This window comes from Vicugna pacos, chromosome 13 (genome assembly GCF_048564905.1).
Source record: "Vicugna pacos chromosome 13, VicPac4, whole genome shotgun sequence".
NCBI lineage: Eukaryota > Metazoa > Chordata > Mammalia > Artiodactyla > Camelidae > Vicugna > Vicugna pacos.
This window is the reverse complement of record NC_132999.1, coordinates 57,406,339-57,425,482: the sequence shown is the minus strand read 5'-3', so window position 1 is coordinate 57,425,482 and position 19,144 is coordinate 57,406,339. Positions and strand designations below refer to the sequence as shown.

The window sequence follows — 19,144 nt, the reverse complement described above, 5'->3', positions numbered from 1 at the left end:
GGTGAGGCTCAGGGATAAGGCGCTGGGTGGGTGGACGGTGGCCTCTCCCCTTCCCCTCTTCCCCCAGGCTTCTGCTCTCGGGTGGGCAGGTACCTCACCCGCCTGCCTGCCTTCACAACAGATGTTTAAGTATCCCCACAAAGTGGATAATTCCAAAGCAGAGGAGATTGGGAACTGAGCTCACTCGTTCCCTGCACGTTACGGCTTGCTAGCAAATCTGATTGCTGCGCCATTAAACTCCTCGGCTTCGATTTGCATAAGAAGTTTTTTCCCTGATGGAGTTATCAGTTCATAGCATCTCTGTGTGCAGAAGGCTCAGGTCTCCCTGGGCCACACAGGATGGAGACAGTGCCCTACCTCCGTGCAGAGCTAGCCCCTGCGAGCAGGGCCGGCGGGCTGGGGAGTCCCTCCTGCCGGGTTCTGGAGCAGAGGAATCACCTCCTGCCCTCTTCCCTTTTTAATAAAATAACTGTTTTGCCCATGAGGCTTAATAGGGATCTGGAAGCTTTGTTTGTCTTAAGCTGTGGCCTATGGAAGCGGATCGCCGCTTTCCCGGGAGGCTCAGCCCTAAGCTCATTACTGTAAGCCCAGCACGTGGGCCAGACCTCACCCACCCAGACTTCACGTCTCAGAGTCTGCGGCTTGGCTGGGATTCTGGACCCCAGGTCGCCGGCGTTACGAAGGAAAGGGCTTTCCCAAGCTGGCAAGTGGCCTGAGGCTCCCGGGACTACAGTAGGTCCCCGGAAAATGCAGGCCTCAGACAAGCCTGAGAGTAGGAGACCTTGGCTCTCCCAGCTGTGCCACCAAAGGCAAGCCGTTTAACCCTTCGGAGCCTTACTTGGCCCATCCACAAGATGGGGACCCTGGTCCTCACTGAGCTGTGTGCAGATGAGTGAGATCTCTACGATGAGTAATACTGCCCCACCATGTTTGTAGAGCACCTTGCTGTTTGCAGAACACCTCACAGAGGTCATTTCATGTGAGCCTTAAAATCACCCCGTGGAGAAGGCAGAGTCCAAGATCAGAGGTTATGTGACCTGCGCAGGGTGCCACAGGCCCTCTAGCCTGGGTATCTGGCCCTGAGTCTAAGGCTCTTTCTGCCTTGCCCCACTTGCCTTCCCCGTGGGCCCAGGAGCCCTGGGCGGGGACGGCAGATTTGCGGTGGTGGCTGGGGACACTGAGAGGCAGTGCCAGGGCTGCCCCCCGGGGCCTCTGTCTCAGCCTCATCACTTAGTGTTGTTTGTTTGAGCTGTTACCAGCTCAGTTCCTGTTATTCCCCCCAGACAATCGGCCAGGAAATTCTTCACTTTTGTTTCCTTAAGAGGTCAGATGCTTCTCTCTTTGCAGAAGTAAATAAATCCTGCATGCTCACTGAGTTGACAGTTTTTCTGGGCAGCCAGCAGCCCCCTGCCCAGCAGCCTTAGCCAGTCCCACCCGGGGGCCTGGGGGCACCAAGGAAACGCAGGCAGCCTGCTCCCCATCCTCTGATTGCACAGGTGGCATCCTGGGCACATCTACAAAGGCGGGGACGATTTTAAACCAGACCCAGGGCTGGAGCCCGGGACGATGTCGGGGAGAGACTGAGCCTGTTGACCGTAGCGCCAGTGGCTTCTCCCTCCCACACCCAGAATCCTGATGGAAATGAGCGTGGGTAGCGTCGAGACATCATGCTCCCCGAGAACTCGGCTCAGCTCTGCAGGGCATACTGTGCACCAGGAAGGGAGCAGAGCCTGCCTGGGAGCAGGAAGAATGGCCACAGCTCCAGGGCGCTCCTTGCGTGGGCTGGGACGCCTTGTGCTTTACACACACCCCAGTGAGCCAAGTCCGGCTGTCACGCCTGCGACAGCTCAGAAGAGGTATGTTGGGAGAGGCTGCTTTGAGCGCTCCTACAGGTGGGACAGCCATCAGCCACACAGCAAAGGAAAGACTTTAGAAGGAGCCAACTTTATAAAGCACTAAATTCTGAGGCACTCGGCAGAGGCAAAAACTGTCCTCTGCTAGCCTTGGGGGCATTTTTTTAACGGAAAATTTCAGTTATATATAGAAGTCAATAGAATAGTGTGACGAATCCCGTGGGCCCCGACCTGACCCCAGTGTCCATCGCCCCATGGCTGATTCTGTCCCACCCTCATCTCCTCCCTCCTCCCTGTATCACTGTGACGATGCCATCTATAAATACTCTAGTATGTCACCGTAAAAGAGAAAGGCTCTTTTAAAAAAATAATCTCTATACTATTATCACACCTAAAATAAACACTGGATGTCCAGTCATGAGTCACATTTCCAACTGAGTCATAAACTCATGTTTTAAGCCTTGTTGGTTGGAATCAGGGTCCATGTTAAGAGGGACACTGTGATTAGTTGAGTTTTTTTTCATTTAAATCTTCCTCTTGATACATATATATTTTTTATTCTTGCTAATTATTTGTTGAAGAGGCTGTGGTGTTTGTCTGGTAAGTCTCCCAGGGTCTGGAGTTTGCAAACTACACGCCCTTGGTGTCGTTCAGCGTGCTTCTCTGGCCGTTGAATTTCCTGTAAACTGGTAGTTCATCTAGAGGCTTGATCATTTTCCTCACTTTTTTTTGCAAGTTGCCTTCAAAGGAGACACGTGCTGCCTAGTTGACCCTCTTGTGATGTCAGCAGCCCTGCCCGTATCCAGACGTGAAGCAGAAGAGGTGGAATGGTGATTTTCTGTCAACCCTTCTTCACGTAGTAGCTGGACTCCTTTTTAAAGAGACTCCCTGCCATCCGCTACTTGGTCACCCACTGGTGCAGCTGGTGTGGGAAAGGCAGGGTGAAAGCTTGACTCTTTTCCCTTTATTTACCAGTTTTCAGAACAATGACTTAGAGCCTTGGGTTTCATCACCATGTTTTACAAGCTTAGATCATCAGGAAATGGTTCAAGCAATATGTCTATTAAGAGTTTGACCGTTTGACTGTTTAGACAACTATGTAGAGCCTGGTGTGTTCACCGAGGTAGCCAAGGGCATCACACAAATGCCATGGACGTCAGCGTGTTAGTGAACAGGGCACGCCTCCTGGCCCAGAGGTGGACAGGACGTTCATTCCCACTTTGCTGATGAGAAGACTGAGCCCTGGAGATGGGGACGCGGCCTGTTTAGGTGGCCAGTTGGTGTCAGAGCCCAGGCGCTGTGCACAGAGCAGACACAGAGGCAGAGGGGTCATATGCTCACGTTCTCTGTAGAATCCAGGCCTCCTGACGGGGGCTGAATAAACCCTTCTCCCTCCTTGCTTACAAAAGGCCCTGAGATTGGCAAGAGCCCAGCTCTGCGGACACAGAGTGCCAGCCTCCAGGACGTGCCGCCTCGGGAGGTGGCTGGTTGCACTGTTGCCAGGCCGCCTGAAATTCAGGAGAGACCCCAGGGGCCTTAACAGGGATCTGTCCGGATCATGGTCTCTCTCTGATTGCCCCTTCCTCTCCCATACTCATATCCCCGCCGCCTTTGTTACCTCCTCACTGCTGTGGGTCATTATCCAAGAGTTTTAGGTAGCTCTGTTTCTGTGCTAGTGTGGTGCCAGGCTTCAGGTGGTTCATAAAGTTTGTCTGAATGAATGAATGAACAAACAGGCAAAAAAAAAAAATGGACATGACCCTCACCATTTGTATTTAGACCTTTCTTTCTGACGTGGCCATAAACCCTTCAAAGGCAGGGATCCTTCCATCTTCTGCACGGCCAGCACTGGGCACACAGGGGCAAGGATGCGAGAAGGTCCCGCACCTTTAGGTCCAGAACGGGGAGGGGCAGTGGGAAGGCGGGTGATGGACACAGTCGGTCCAGTGCCTGCACCTCCTTTCCTCGGTGTGAGCACCTTAGCTCTTCCCAGCAATCCCAGGGCTGCAGGAACCTTGGAGAGCCTTTCTGTCCATCCCCCAGCCTCAGGTCAGATGCATTCTCAGCCACCACCAGTAATAATGGCAGCTAACACCCTCAGCACTGCTCTGGGTGCTTTGTGCGTGTTACCTCATTCAGTTTTCTGAGTAGCCTGTGAGGTCGGTATTGCCACCATCCCCATTTTACAGGTGAGCAAACAGAGGCACACAGAATTAAGAGACTCACCCCAAGTCACCTAGCTGACAGGCAGAGGGAGGGGCTGGGACATGAGTGTAGGTGTCCGGGTACAGGGCCCTGCTCTCGGCGACTGCTCCAGCTGCCTGCTGGTAGAGAAAGAGGATCCCGTTTAAGAAGGCCTCCTGCAGCATTAGAAAATTTGTCCTAAACAAACTGAGTTAAGCCCAAGCCTCTTTTGTCGCCAGCAGAGATGAAGGGATGGAGGACAGTTGGCGCCTCGCCTCGGGGTTGACGGGACCGTCCATGCTTGGAGACGTAGGTTGTCACCTCTCCAGCTTTTTCCCCTACAGCTAGACAACCCATTTCTTCCAGGTCCCCAGTGCAGGGCACAGCGCAGGAATTAGGACATAAGAAACCACACACAGGAGTAGACCCTCTTTAAATCCTGAGAGCCTTCCTGCAGCGGTCCCTTCTGGGCCAAACAGAAAGAAAAAATGGGAACAGGCAAGTTTACTCGGCCCCAGCCCACGGCACCAGCATGGTCTCTGAGCAAACTGTGCCCAGAGCGCTCAGCCAACTTTTTAACTGGGAAGAACTTCTTCCCAACTCCCAGACTAGCAAAGCTCAGGCAATGGTGTATTGGGTGCGATTCCCCAGACACACCCGGCCCCCGCCCACATCCACAGCTTTGCAAACACCATCCCTTCTCCTGCAATGACCCTCACCTCGTTTGCTAGGCCTGGCGGCTCAGAGCCTCCCTCCTATAACTCCTCTGCCTTCCTGTCCCTTCTGCACCCTGTGCTCACTCACCTCCACTGTGGCCCCTTTTAAATGCTTCCACAAACATTTATTAAGCACCTTCTATGTGCTAGACCCTCGTGTTAATGCTGTGGGCATAGCAGGAAAAAAGAAGCAAAATTCCCGCCCAGTCTAGTCAGAGGGGGATCTAGACAGTAAACAAGTAAATGCAAAACATGTATAATGTCAGATGAGAAAAGAGCTTTAGAAAAAAGTATGCGAGGGAAAGGGTGCTAAGAGGTTTGGTAACAATGCAGCTTTAGAGATGAGGCGACAGTAAAGGCTTCTCCAGAAAGATGACAGTTAGTCAAGACCTGAAGGAGGCAAGAGAATGAGCCACCACGTGTTTGGGATTGGGGTGGGGTGTTCAGACAGAGCCAATGGTAAGTGCAAAGGCCCTGTGGCACATGATGGAACCATTTTGCTGCTCAGAAATTCTTTTCTTGCCCATCAGCCTCTTTCCTCTGCTTCTGTGTCTCACACACCCAACACAATAGTCTATCTTGGGGAGCACGGGAAGGATGCTCAAGGAAGCCAATTTCCGAGAGCCTCAGGAAACTGGAGCTCACTCCTGGGGAGGCTTCTGGGGGAAACCACCAGCCGGGACTCACGGGCTGAGCAGGAACTAAGCATCCAGGAAAAGTGTTGCAGTCATGCCCTTGGTCCTTCTGGGTAAGTCCCGAATCCTTCAGGCCACCTCCACCCAGATGGCCCCAGAGTCAGCCACATCCAGGGGATTCTGCAGGAAGAGAATATGTCTGAAGGGTCAGAGTCTGTGATTTGAATGCAGCTCAGTCTCTGATTCATTTGTGAGCAAATGACTCTAACTTTGCTCGGTTTTCCTATCTGTGAAGTGGGACTGCACGTCTCGCCCAGGTGCTTCCCGGAAGGATAAGGGTTACGTCTGTCATGCACAAGACCCCACAGCAGAGATCAGTTATGGTTATTGTGGCTGCTGTATTGTTTTCTTTTTTAAATAATTCTGTCACCTGTCTCAAAGTCAAACCATATCTGGGCCAAGTCTCTGATTAACCCGTTGAACTTAGCTGGTACCTTTCTACAGCAGGGAGCACCCGGGGGGAGGGCCCAGAAATTCAGGTCTGTGCTTCTTGAGCTCAGGGCTCTTGCTGGCTTGCAGGGAACTCTGGGCATTTGTCACTGTCAGGAACGCCGTTCTCCCGGGAAGAGTCTGGGCACGTGCCCTCGCTTAGAGGGAGGTGAGGGCTGTTGTCTGAAAGCTGCTACTGATCCTGAAGGGACAGTTGGGCAGTTGGTGGGGCCAAAACCAGCCCCCTGCCAAATTCCTGTCCCTTACCCTTCCTGACTCTGGCTAAATTGTTTTCTTGGGTCATGAGACCTAAGCCTTTGAAAGCTGGTGTTTTTCTATGGAGGAAGCTTGTCTGTATGATTTAACTGCTATCAATCAGTTTTCTCATCTGTAAAATGGGAATATAACAGTAGGAATAATAGTCCCTTCCTCAGGGGGTTGCTATAATGATTAATAACATACAAAGTACTTAGAATACCACACACAATCAACATTAAATAAATATTACCATTTTTTAGAGTTGATGTAAGTTAGACAAACTGCGATGGCTGGGGAAGGGATGGCATCTCCTTGCTGTAATCCTATATTCTGTGCTTTAGCTCTGAAAGTCAGATTTCTCATGATAGATTCACATCAGTCAAACTCACAAGAGACTGATGGATAGTCCACAATGCCAGTCACTCATTTATCGAGGAGAAATGTGGCTTCCCAATGCTTTGTGTGCCTAGAGCTCGCTCTTGCTTGGAGTGTGGGGTCTGAGCAGGCCCCCTGCAAGCTGTCGGGATGGAGCTGTGTGACTTGGGTCTTCTGCCCAGCACACAGTCAGCCCACAGTAAGTGTTTGCTGAATTAATAAATACAAGGCTTTCTGTTACTAAAGCTACAGCAAAGTCCTGTTCCTCTTGTTCTTGGCCTAGAGGATGCTTTACTGTTTTAAAGCACCTTTTGCAGATAAACTTAGTGTTCTGGGGGAGGCCCCAGTGTCACCCTGCCAAACAATTCGCTTAAGCCTGCCTCTGGGATGCGCTCATTAGAGTTGAAACCAGATACTCCTAGGAGTAGTGAGTTCTCCATCCACGAAGGCATGCAAATTTTTACATGTTACTCATTTGATCTTCACAATTCCCAAAGACTCCAGGGGATCTTTAGGGTCCTCCCTCTCTGACCCCCCCCAGCCCTTCCCCCAACCTGCTTACTCCTTTCCCCCCTCCCTATTCTGGACAACCCTTTGAGCCTTTTTTTCGATAAGACAAGTCAGAGTCCATCTGAGAAGTCTAAGTGTGTACGTCTGCTCACATGTGTAATTTCACAGTGCAAAAGTTTATCAGTCCTGAATGTATGTTTAGTGACAAGCTTGGCTAATCTTTCATCTAATTACATTCATTAACATTTAAATGTAAAGTCATTAATATATCTGGGCACAATGGTCTAGATATTGTATAGAGGTCTTAGTTACAGTAGACTTCCAGTCCTGCCATAAGATTCGTGTGCCCCGCCAATTAAAGGTGTCTCAGGTAGCTGGGGGCCCTGGCTGGGGCCCTTTGCCGGGGGACGGCAGCAGCCACGGTCTCCAGCTTCCGGCTACAGCATAGAAGCAAGGCCAACAGTGGAGAAGACAAGGAAATTGGTTCTTGTGATTTCACGATGCCACGCCTTTGTTAGCTGCAGTCTCCACCCTCCTGGAAAAGGGGGGCATCAAAGACAACAGCAAAATGTAAGATATGAACTATTGCCACTGAGACTTTAGGGGGATCGATAAAAACACCCCCTTTCTTCCTCTGCCAAACTGAGGAGTTTCAGACTCTCCCAGGAGTCAGATGAAGATCAGAATGTGAGTTTTGTGACTGTGAAAGCTGATGGGAGACGGGGGCTCAGATCCGTGGCCGCGGCAGCTGGTTAACCCTTTATGCCAGAAGGAGACAGACGTGCCTGCCCAGACGGCACAGGTGGGCACCTGCATTGCCCCATAGTAACAGCCGTCTTCACACCTTTGAAGGCCTCTGGATTGTAAAGCTCATCTTCAGGCACTGCTCGGTCTATGAGGTTGGCAGGTTTTATTGTACGTGTTCCACAAAGGAGAACGCTGAGTATCTGAGCGGTCCCGTGGCTTCCCAAAGGCACACAGCCAGTGGGAGGCAGAGCAAGACCTGAATCCTTGATGTCCTGCTGTGAGTCCCACCTGGACAGAAACCCGTGTTTTCCCAGCAGCTGTCCTGGGCCTGTGAGGTGACCCAGCGGGTCCCCCAGGAAGACCTGGGTCCTGCGGGGAGTTGGGATCTCATGGGCTGAGGCCACCAGGCTCCCCTCCTCCCCACCGCCAAGGCCAGCATCCTCCCCAGCCACGATGCTCCTGCCGCTGCCCACCCGGACAAAGTTAAGAGCATGAGCTCAGAGTCAGAGCTCCTGGGCTGAACCCTGCACCCCCTACTTACCCGTGGAGTCAGCCTAATGGATCTTTGCCTCAGTTTCATTTGTAAGCTGGGGACCATGATGGTAACTACCTCACAGGCTTGTTACAAAGAAAATTTAGTGAAAACTTAGAAGGTATAGAATAATACTCAACCCATAAAAAACACAATAAATATAACTGCTCCTACACTGTCATTGCCATTGTCATCATCAGGGCCGGGGAAGCCCACCCTGCCCTTTGTCACTCCAGCGCTGTCAGTGCGCCTTCACGGATATCTTCTCCTTTAACTCCCCACACAGTTGCACACAGACAGTGCCCCCTCTGCCTGCACAGGACAGGGCTGGACTTTGAACCCAGGACCAACCCCAAGTTCACGTTCCTTCCCGAGCCCCAGGAGTCCTGCAGGATTCGCAGTGAGGGCAGCCCTCCCCTCGTCCACACCTGGAGCTGCCTTTCTTCACTGCCGTCCCGTTGGTTGTCCCTGATGGCGTGAGGACCACCTCCCCCCAGTTGACAAGGGCTGGTATTTACGGAGCACTGGACACGCGCTGAGTGCATTCCATGTATAAAGCCAGTCCTATGAGGCACAGCCTATTTTTAAAACTTTTTATTAAAGTATGACGTACCTACAGAAAGGCACAAATCTCGAGTTCACGGCTTGGTGAATTGTCACAGACTGAACACCCCTGTCTCACCGGCACCCAGATCAAGAAGCGTCACTGGCTTCCTGAAAGCTCTCCTGGGTCCTGTCCATGGATGGCTTCCTCCTGACTCCTCGCCACGTGGATGAAGTCTGCCCTTTTTCTCTGCCATAAAGGCTTTTGTAATTCGCTCGTTCTCCTTAGATCGAGCCATCTGCCGTGGGAAGGGACCACGGTGGGTGCAGGCCTTCTGCTGAAGTTTGCCCGGGCAGCTTCCAGTTTGGAGTTTTTACAGAGAGTGCTTCTGTGAACTTCTCCAGGCAGGTCCCTCGGTGAACGTGGACGCACGCTTGCTGGGCATGGGTTGAGGCCGGCACTCCATCCCTCTTTCATGGATGCGAAAAACTGGGATCTGTGACTTGCCCCAGGTCACACCTCTAGTGAGTGGCAAAGCTGGGCTTGAACCCAGAAGGCTAGCTCTGGGGTCTGCTCTCTGTTGGCCGCCCTCCTTCTGAACTTGCCTGGGAAGAGGCTGTCTGTTGCTACCAGTTTGCCACCTGCATCTAACCTTGAACAGCCTGGCTGGGTCTCTGCTGGAGAGAGGGCATGGTGCGACCAGTCCCCCAGCCACTGGGTGCTCGGAGCAGTTTCCTGAAGGTTATAGAGGGTCTGATGGACCATCTTGAGAGTATGACACCAAAGCCCAGAAAGGGTATGTAAGTTCCCAAGGCCACACAGCACACTGGCTTACACCCTGGTGTTCTGCCTCCCTGTCCCATACCTCCTTCTTCTCTCAGAGCCAAGCCAGCACTGTGCTCTTGCCTGAGAGCGACCTCACACACCAACATGAGCCTTTAAAAATAGTCCTTATTGTGTGGGGCGCGGGGCCTGTGGACCGATGCTTTCCAGAAATCTCCACCACCCCCTTCCGCCCACCCCAGTCTAGGGGATGTCACTGTTCCAGGCCCATCACCCTGCCACTATTTTTAGTGGTGATTTTGAGGAAGGAAGACTTTCCTGGACTTGCCTTCAGAGGCTGGAAAACAAGCACCACCCCCTCTCTGCCCCCAGCCTCCCCGTTCCCTTGGCAGGAAGTGGGGGCCTGGATTCCTGGGACTGCCACTCACCTTCCGGGCTTTCCGATGAGCTCCGAGCTCTTCAGAGCTGAGAGGTGGGCAGCAGCAGTAGTGTGCCCCTGTCTCCAGTTAGGACCAGGAACAGCCTGTAAAGGGCCCCCATGACCCCCCAACCCCGCAGCATCTCTTATACTGTCTGCAGGTGCCTAATCCCCTGCTGGGGGCTGGCCTCGCCCCTCCCATTTAAGTTTTCCCATTGGGAGCCCCAGGCCTCTGGGCTTGGCAGGTGCTCTCCAGGTGGCTAATAGAGGCCACGCATCCTCTCTTCCCATCGCCACCCTGCCTGGGCTTCGAGACAGCCTTCCACCTAGTGATCTTGCAGCCTCTGCTCAAACTCCCCCAACAAGGTGTCTGTTCCCTCTCAAGACTGCCTGTCCCCTCTAGACGCCTCTCTTAGACCATCACTTGGAATGATAAAGCACAGCCCAGCAGTCATCCTCAGGTGCAGGCAGGGCTTCTGCTTTCCTTTAATCCTCACCACAGTTGAAATAGAAATTGTTATCCTACTTTATACATGAGGAAAAAGGCACAGAGAGGTTAGGGAACTTACCCAACATCACACAGCTGGTAAATAGTGGAGCTGGGCTTCGAACCCAGGTCTCTCTCTGCAGAGGCTGATTTCTCAGCTGCGGCTGGATGGACCCAGATCTCTCCCATGTTCCCTCTTCTGACACCTGCTCGGATCAGCCGTCCAGCCCCCATGCAAGGTCCCACAGGCATAGTTGGGCAGTATGATTAATTGCCAATATTGAATAATAAGGAGATATTTAAAATGTAAGAATTATAATCTGGAGTTTGGCATTCTCTGGAAGAGTCGGCAGGTGTGGCGATACTGGGCCTCATTCAGTCACGGAATAGCTGCCCCTCTAGGCGGGACGTGCGTTCTAGGTCCCCACCTGCCCTTCCTTTCTTACTGATGGTCCCCGGTGGGGCCCTGTAGGCAGTGCGTGTTCCGCCCTGAGTATCGTGGTCCTTTCTTGAGATCCCCTAAGCTGGAGAATCAGGGAAGGAAACAGCAGCTCAAACCCTCAAGTCATCTCTCCCGGACTCTTCACCTGCGTGGACCACACCTGGCGCTGCCCTGGAAGTACCGTCAGAGAGGCCCGGGCCCTGCCTTCTAGGCTTCTAGGCTAGCCTGGGAGACGATGGGCCTGAGCTGTCGGTCTGGTTTGCCAGCTGCTGGTGCACATTCCTGTGGGGCGGGCAGGGCTAGCGGGACATCAGGGCCCCCCTGCAGCAAGTAGAGGCATGAACTATGGGCTTTGAAAACCCAAAAAGAAGCTGCATTGATTTCTGAAGAGGGGAAAAGGCCGGAAGCCCTGGGCAGAAAGGCAGATGCTTAAACGGCATTTCCCTGCAGTAAACGCAGAATGTGGAGTGTTAGGTGGTGGCGAGTTCAAAGCAGAGAAAACCAGGGACGGAGTGAGGAGAGTGTCCCGAGAAGGCTTTGCTGAGAAGTTGGCATTTGAGTCAAGACCTGGAGGAGGGAAGGAGTGGGCCGCAGGGACAGGTAGGGGAGCAAGGCGGGTGCTCCAGGCAGGGACCAGCAGAGATGCTGGGTGGGGGGTGGGGGGGTCTATGTGAAGCAGGAGCAGCAAGGAGCCGATGAGGGGCTAGGGGTGGTTGGGGAGGAGATCGCAGAGGTTTGGGGCTGGGGGTTGTGTGACAGATCGCATGGCCCTGGTGGGCTGTTCTGAGGGCTGCGCTCGCCCTTGAGGGAGACAGGAGAGGAGCAGAGCAGGGGCACGACCCGACTTGCACGTTTAGGGGACACTCCCTGCTGACATAGACCGAAGGGTTGGGAGACCAGTCAGGAGGCCGCTGCATGGTGCAGACAGCGTGGTGGTGACACGGACCAGGGTGGGGACTGAGGAGTGGCGGGAAGTGGCCAAATTCTGATAACACGCTGGAGGAGGAGCTGGCATGGCTTGCTGAGGAGTTGGGTGTGGAGGGTGAGAGAAGTAGAATCAAGGAAGATCCTGGGGTTTGGGGCCAGAGGAGCTGGAAGGCTGAGGTCCTCATGAACTGAGCCTGGGGAGACCGAGAGGAGCAGGTTGTTGGGTGGGGGGGCTTGTCAGGGACTCAGTCTCAGACGTGTTAGGTTGGAGAAATGAGGCTTCAGTAAATTTTCATAGGCAGACTTCAAAGCTGATGCTTTTAACAGAACTATGTGGGCCTAAGAATCGTGAGACCTAGGCTGAGTCTGTGTGCTGTTTTTCCCCTCTCTGGGCCCCAGTTTCCACATCTGTAAAGGGAAGCTGAGCTGGAAGAACATTCTGGTGGGTGTTTATTGAGGGGTTTCCCAAGCCCTTCTGGTTCCACCTGCCCACCCCTCCTTTCCCAGAATCTGTAGAGGCTGTAGGCTCAACTGGTCAGAAATGTTGAATGGAAAAGAAAGGGGGCCCCCTGCCGGCAGCAGCTGGGATCGTCACACACAGGCTGAGGTCTCCTTGATCCTGCCTGCCACCCCTCCCCACCTCTAAGCCCATGTTTGTCTGGGGTCCACCAGCCTGGGAATTTTTACAAGGGCTCCTGGCCTTGGACCATCCAGAACCAGGCCAGCAGTCTTCTGAGCTCAGACTAATGGGAAATCTGACCATGGAATGAGGCTGTGCCCTGGGCTGGCAGAAGATCCTGCCAGCAGGATGGGGTGGCTGGAAGGGGATTCCTGAAGAGCTGCTGACACACACGTGCACATATGCGCACACACACACACATACACACCCTCCTTCCAGCAGTCACGGAGCAGTCATGGGGTGCATATAAGAATGTCAAACTGCCTGTGATGAAAACCTCAGAAAGCCCCCTTGAGACTGTAAGACAGATACAGAAACAGCGTTTCATAGCAGGAGCAACTGGTGTGAATATTTGGATCACCCACTGGTTTTGTGAATCAAAGCAGCTTCTGCTGCTCACAGCGATGCGTTTTCATAGCAGGGCTGATGAAAGAGCTCTGTGAGGGGCTCAAGGTCAGATGCCAGGGATGCAAGCCCAGGGTCCGCTGCTTGAGCCTGTGGGTTTGGGTGAGTAGGTTAACCCTTTGAGCCTCAGTTCCCTCCTGTATCAGGCAGGTGCAGCCCCACCCCCAGCACACGGTCCCAGGGAGCAGATGAGGCCAACTGGGCTGTGTGGGGTTCACTGGGGCTTGGTGATTTGGGAGCCAGCAGAGCGGTGGGGTAGGAGGGTGGGTGGGTGCCAGGGCCAGGTGGGTGCGGCTGCTTACTGCTTAGCCACGTTTCTTAATCTCCCTGGGTGCCCACTTCCTCATCTGTAATGTGGACTGACTTCATAAGGTGGTTGTGAAAATTAAGTGACAAAAACCCATTGGGGCTTAGAGTGGTGCCTGGCAGGTGGAAATCATTTTAATATCTAGGAAGTTGAGGCTTGGAAGGCTACGTGACTTGCTTAAGGTTTCAGAGCCAGGGACAGACCCAGATCCCCTGACCCTAGACAAATGCCTGCCCCCACACCCCACTCCGGGTGGTGTTGGCCAAGGCCATGGACATGGGGTTAGTGTTAGTGGTCAAGGCAAAGTCTCCTAGGACCTCAGAATCAAAGGAAGCTCGCAGAATCGAGCACTCCCATGCTGGGGGGAAACTGAGGCTCAGAGAGGGGAAAGCTGAGAGCCTGGTCCCTCACTGCCCGGCAAGGTCCACACTGCAGGCACTGCCTCAGCGGGTAAGGAGAGACCCCCACGTGCTCAAAAGTGCCCCCGTAAAATCCCTTATTCTCCAGGCCCATGGCCCCCAGAAGCTCAAATGCTAAGAATTAGCCTGTGCTGTTCTTTGCCCATGGGCTGTGGCCTCCCATCGCCTGGGCATTGGAGGTGGGGGGGTGCTTTGCCCGAGGCAGGAGGAAAGAGACCTTTCTTCTCTCTCTGGCCCCCACCTGCCAAGAGTCGCATTTGCAGAAGTTAAACTGCTCCACCCTGCCCCGTGTCTGTGCTAGGGAATGTGGCCTCCCAAGCCAGGGAAGGAGGACGGGGTCTGCTGTGGAAAAGCAAACTTCAGAAGCTTGAGAAGAGTGATGCCCGCAGAGAAATCGTCACCGGGCCGCAGCCAAGCCCCTGGCTACACCCTCCAACCATGCATGCATCTGGCCTCCTGGAGTCAGAAAAATCAGTCCCTTCCCCACACACCCTCCCTCCCATCCCCAGAGTCCCCAGATTCCCGGGAGCTGGGCTGGTCTCCTTCCGAGATCCTGCAGGGTCTGCTGGGTATGACATCACCCGTCTCCATGGCAGTGGTTCCGGTGGTCTGGCTGCTGGAATGGAACATGCCTGGGTGAAGCCGTATGGCTGGGCAGGAGAACGGAACGCTGGGGAGCTTGGGGCCGAGGCAGGAGGCCGGTCACAGAGGGAAACTGTCATGCTTGTGGACCATCAGCTCACCTTGCATTAGGAGCATTCAGAGAACGTCAAACAGGGTTTTGAAGGAAAACAAAAGCATATTTATGACAACGGAAGGAAGTACACGTTCCATTGTATAAATTTCATAGCTGTGTCTGTAGTTTAAGTTATTTCTTGGGGGTCTGTCGGTCTAACCTCCTTGCTTCCTTTAAGTGTTACAATACTGCCCCCCTTTCGGGGAACCCCCCCATCTATTGGGGTGGCAGCACTTGGGGACGTTTGGGCTCAGTGGGGACACACACACCCACTTTCCCACCTCTGGCCAGTGCAGGCGTCCCCAGGCACTCCCCGGTCCTGCTCCTCTGTGTGCGTTTCCTTGCGTGGGTTGTGGGTGTGTATGCTTCTGAACAGCTCGGCAGACCGCACAGCGGCTCCTTGGCTCACACTGGTTCCAGAGGCACCTTATCTTCGTTTTTAAGTGATCCTCACTCAGCATTCATTCTGAGAGATTCGGCTTTTGTGTTTTCTCAGTCCTCAGCCTGGCAGGGTCCAGCCCAGAGTTGGGCAGAGGAGGGACCCACCCCTACCCCCCCCCCCCCCGCCAAGGGAAGCTCATGTGAAGGAACCATGGGGTGAAGCCTTTCGTGAGGGGTGGGAGGGTGACGGCCCTTCTCACAGCCTGCCTGGATCTATCGGTTAGGAACACACTGGGCTGCACATGATGAGAAATCCCACAAACAGTGGGGTTTATTTTGCTTCAGTTACCAGGAATCCTGACCTTGGTGGTGCCATCAAGGGTCCAGGCCCCTTCTGTCTTTCTGCTCCCCGTTTTCAGCTCATGTCTTCATCCTTGTGCTCATAAGATGGCTGCTGTGCCTCAGGATGTCACATCCAAATTCCCAGCAGGAAGAAAGAGGAAGGGCAAAAGGCAAGCATTAATGCCAGCATCCCGTGACTTTCTATAAAGAAAACAGTGACTTTTCCAGTAGATTTCTGTGTACATCTTAGTGGCCAGAACTGCGATATAAGACCTCTCTCACTGCAAGGTTGCTCGGGAAGTTGAGGGTTTTAACTGGGCACAAACAGAATTGGGGTTATGTAAGGTGAGGAGGTAGATGGGTGGAGACTTGATAAGGAGGAAGATGGGTGGAGACTAGTGTCATTCTCTATTAGACCATCAACCACCCAAAAGGTAGGGACCATGTCTTGCTTGTTTCCATCCCCCTCATGACAGCAAGCGTGGAGTCTCCTCATGAAGGTGCTTAACCGAAGAGTTTGAGGTGAGCCCCCTCTCCCTCTTAGGGAAGGGCTGCTAATCTGAAGGCAGAGATCCAGCCCGTGCTCTCGGGAGTCAGATAGGGGAAGCAAAACCCTCTGCCGCCCGGCTGAGGCCACCAGCACACAGCCCTCCACCGATGGACGGAAGAGACACACACAGCCTCTCCGCACGCGCAGACGGTGCAGGACGGAGCCGCCAGGAGACCCGGGGAGGCCGGCACGAGGCTGCAGGGTCGCCCCTCTCAAGGCCATTTGGCGAAAGTGAAAAGAGGCCCAGCCCCGCGCTACGGGACGGCCTCCCAGAGCCTCCAGTTGCCAAGGGCAAAGCCTGCAGCTTGGTTCTCATCCAGACGGGGCTAAAGAAGGAGGCCAATCAGAGCCCAGGGAGGTCTAACTTCCCCCCGAAGGGCAGGGATGCAACAGCCACCGGCAGCTGCAGGGCACAGACCTGACTCCCTGGTGAACATCTCCCCACTGGGGCGCAGGGCCCCCTCCCTGCCCGAGGTGTCCCCGGGGAGTGGCAGGGGTCACTTTGCTCGGGTCAGTGGCCCCCCAGGAGTTCCTTCCCTGGACAGTGCTCCCCCCTCGTCCTCACACCCTGCAGGTCTGAAACCTGCCCGAGACTGAGGGTCGGGTGCCAGCGCTGCCATTGACTGGCTGGGTGGCCTTAGTTTCCTCCTCTGTAAAATGGGATGATGATGATGACAAAAATACCCACCCAGCCAGCTCAGTCACGGGCGGGTAGCCAGCAGCAGAGAAGATGGCAGATGGAAATTTCCGATTCCTCTGGGACAGCTGGGCTCAAGCTCTTCTGTAACATCCCTTCTGACCAGATTACATCTTTAGATGTTGGGTTTTCTTTTCTTTTTTTTTTTGCGGGGGGGGGGGACATAATTAGGTTTATTTTTTATTTTTTTAATGGAGGTACTGGGGCCTGAACCTAGGACCTCGTGCATACTAAAGCACATACTCTGCCACTGAGCTACACCCTCCCGCCTTGGTTTTTTTAAAATGAATTTCACTTGCAAGGTGGGCACAGCACGTTAGAACACAGGTGTGCTCCCTCCCACCCCTTCCTGACAGGAGAGGGAAGTGAGAGTCCTCTGTCTATGGCTCTGCTGCCCCGGCCCTTTAAGGTTCCAGCCCAGCGGGCCTGGAATTCCGGGCCACGGTGACCTCAGTTATTGCTCTGCCAAGCTGGCCACGAAGGAGACAAGTCTAGGTGCAGGAGCCCAGAAGCATACAGCTGGAATTTAAAGGCTCCCCAACACTTGGGGTCTCCACTGCAGGGGTCTCCCTGTGGCTCCTTGCACCTGACAACACGGCTCCAGCCCACCTGCCTCCACCCCGTTTTACAGGGCTTGGGGTGAGGGGCATAGGAGTCCCCCAACTCTGCAGGGTCAGAAGGATGCTAGCACATGTCCGGCGCTGAACTGTGCCATACTTTTTCACATCGGAGGCTGAATTTGCAGGTTCAGTGTCCAGGTTCAGTGTCCAGGACAAGATGGGGTGGCACCTTCACTGCCTGCCCCGTATCACTGCCCTCAGCTGGCCACGGGGCCAGGACCCTCCAGGGTCTGGAAGTAGAGGCAGCATAATGTAGGGTCAGGTGTGAGGGCCTTGGGGTCAGACATGGCTCTGTGACTCTGGGCAAGTGACTTAACCACTCTGTGCCTTCTTGGGCTGGAAGCTTCCAGAGCCGAGGAGTTGCTCTGCTCCCTCCCAGTGTTCTCTCCAGGGAGGGACCGGAGGTCTGGGCACCCTGGGAAAAGCCGTGGGGTCCCACCCTGCAGCTGGAACCTGCCCTGAACAGGCCTGGGCTCGTCCCTCTCCACACCCTTCGCCACAGAGCCAGTGCTGGGAGGGGAATCTGGAGGGAGGAGAAGTCACACTGCTGCGTGGGGCGCATGGCACCGTATGTGTTTGTGTGTGTGTGTGACAGCTTTATTGAGATATAAATCACATAGCGTGCAATTCAGCCATTTACAGTACATAATTCAGAAGTTTTTATTACATTCACAGAGTTGTACATCCATCACCATGATCGATATTAGAACACGTTCATCACCTCAAAAAGAAGCCCCAAGCCCTTTGGCTACCACCCCTCCTTTCTCCAGCCCCCACCCCTTCTGCCACCCCCCACCCCAGCCCTGGGCAACCAATAATCTTCTTCCGTCTCCATAGATTTCCCTATTCTGGACACGCCACGTAAACGGAATCATACAGTGTGTGGCCTTTTGTGATTGGCTTCTTTCACTGAGCATAGTATTTTCAAGGTTCATCGTGTTGTAGCATGAATCATTGCTTCTTTTTATGGTCAAGTAATATCCCATTATTTGGATATACCACATTTTTAACAATCCATTCATCAGTTGATGGACATTTGGCTGTTTCACCTTTGGCCATTATGATGAAAGCTACTCTAAACATATGTATACACGTTTCTGTGTGGACATGTGTTTTCATTTCTAGGAGTGGAATGGCTGGGTCGTAGGGTAACTTTACTATTAACCACTCGGGAAGGGTCAGGCTGTTTTCCACAGAGGCTGCACCATTTTCCATTCCCACCAGCAGTGTATGAAGGTTCCAGTTTCTCCGCATCCTCGCCAACACTTGTTACTGTCTTCTTTTTATATTTCAGCCACTCTAAATGAGCAGGAGTGTATCTCATTGTGGTTTTGAGTTGCATTTCCCTGACGACTGATGATGTCAGCCACCTTTTCAAGTGCTTATTGGCCATTTCTGGGAGAACCGTCCGTTAAGATCTTTTGCCCATTTTTGAAAATTGGGTTATTTTTCTTTTTATTATTGAGTTTGTAAGTGTTCTTTTTATACTCCAGATAGAAACCCCTTATCAGATACATGATGTACAAATATTTTCTCCCATTCCTTGTGTTGTCTTTGTTACGTTCTTGATGGTGTCCTTTGAAGCATGAAAGTTTTTCGTTTCGATGAAGTCCAATGTATCTGTTTTTTTCTTCTGTTATTCACGCCTTTGGTGTCATAGCTTACTGTGTGTTTTTAACGGAACTCTTTCCCCTGTGATGGGAGTGGGGACAGACGGTGCGCTGTTGGGCTGGGCTGAGTTCTGGTGGGCTCAGAGTGAGCCCTGGGGGTCATTTTGGCGGGAAATCAAGGATCCCCTTAGCTTCCTGGGCCATGGGGGTCACAGGCTCACCAGGCCTCCAGCTCATTCCCTCTGGGGACCTAGCCAGTTCAGGGCGGGGATAGACGTCAACCCAGGACTTGCTCCCCTGGTTGGATCAGTAAAAGCGAGAAATGAGAATCTGGACTCTAGAGCTAGGCGGGCCTGGGTTCGTATCCTGCCACTGAGTAACAGGGGAGCTTGGAAGAGAAACTTCAACATTCTGAAGCCCGTTTCCTCCTCTGTTAATAAAGGGATGGAGACAGGGTCCCTTCTCAGCTAGGACCTCGGAAACTCACTCGCTTCTCTG

At 53.3% G+C, this 19,144-nt stretch overlaps 1 protein-coding gene and 1 long non-coding RNA gene across 6 annotated transcripts in view; one reads left to right on the top strand and one right to left on the bottom strand.

Moving 5' to 3' along the window:
• The window catches only part of KAZN (kazrin, periplakin interacting protein), a 993,570-nt gene that overhangs the window by 920,090 nt on the left and 54,336 nt on the right, over positions 1-19,144 (top strand). The window lies entirely within an intron of this gene.
• LOC140700978 (uncharacterized) lies at positions 12,902-14,158 on the bottom strand. The gene is made up of 2 exons (XR_012079746.1): positions 14,069-14,158; positions 12,902-13,074 (listed from the first exon to the last, which is right to left on the bottom strand). It is a non-coding gene; the product is annotated as an uncharacterized lncRNA (long non-coding RNA).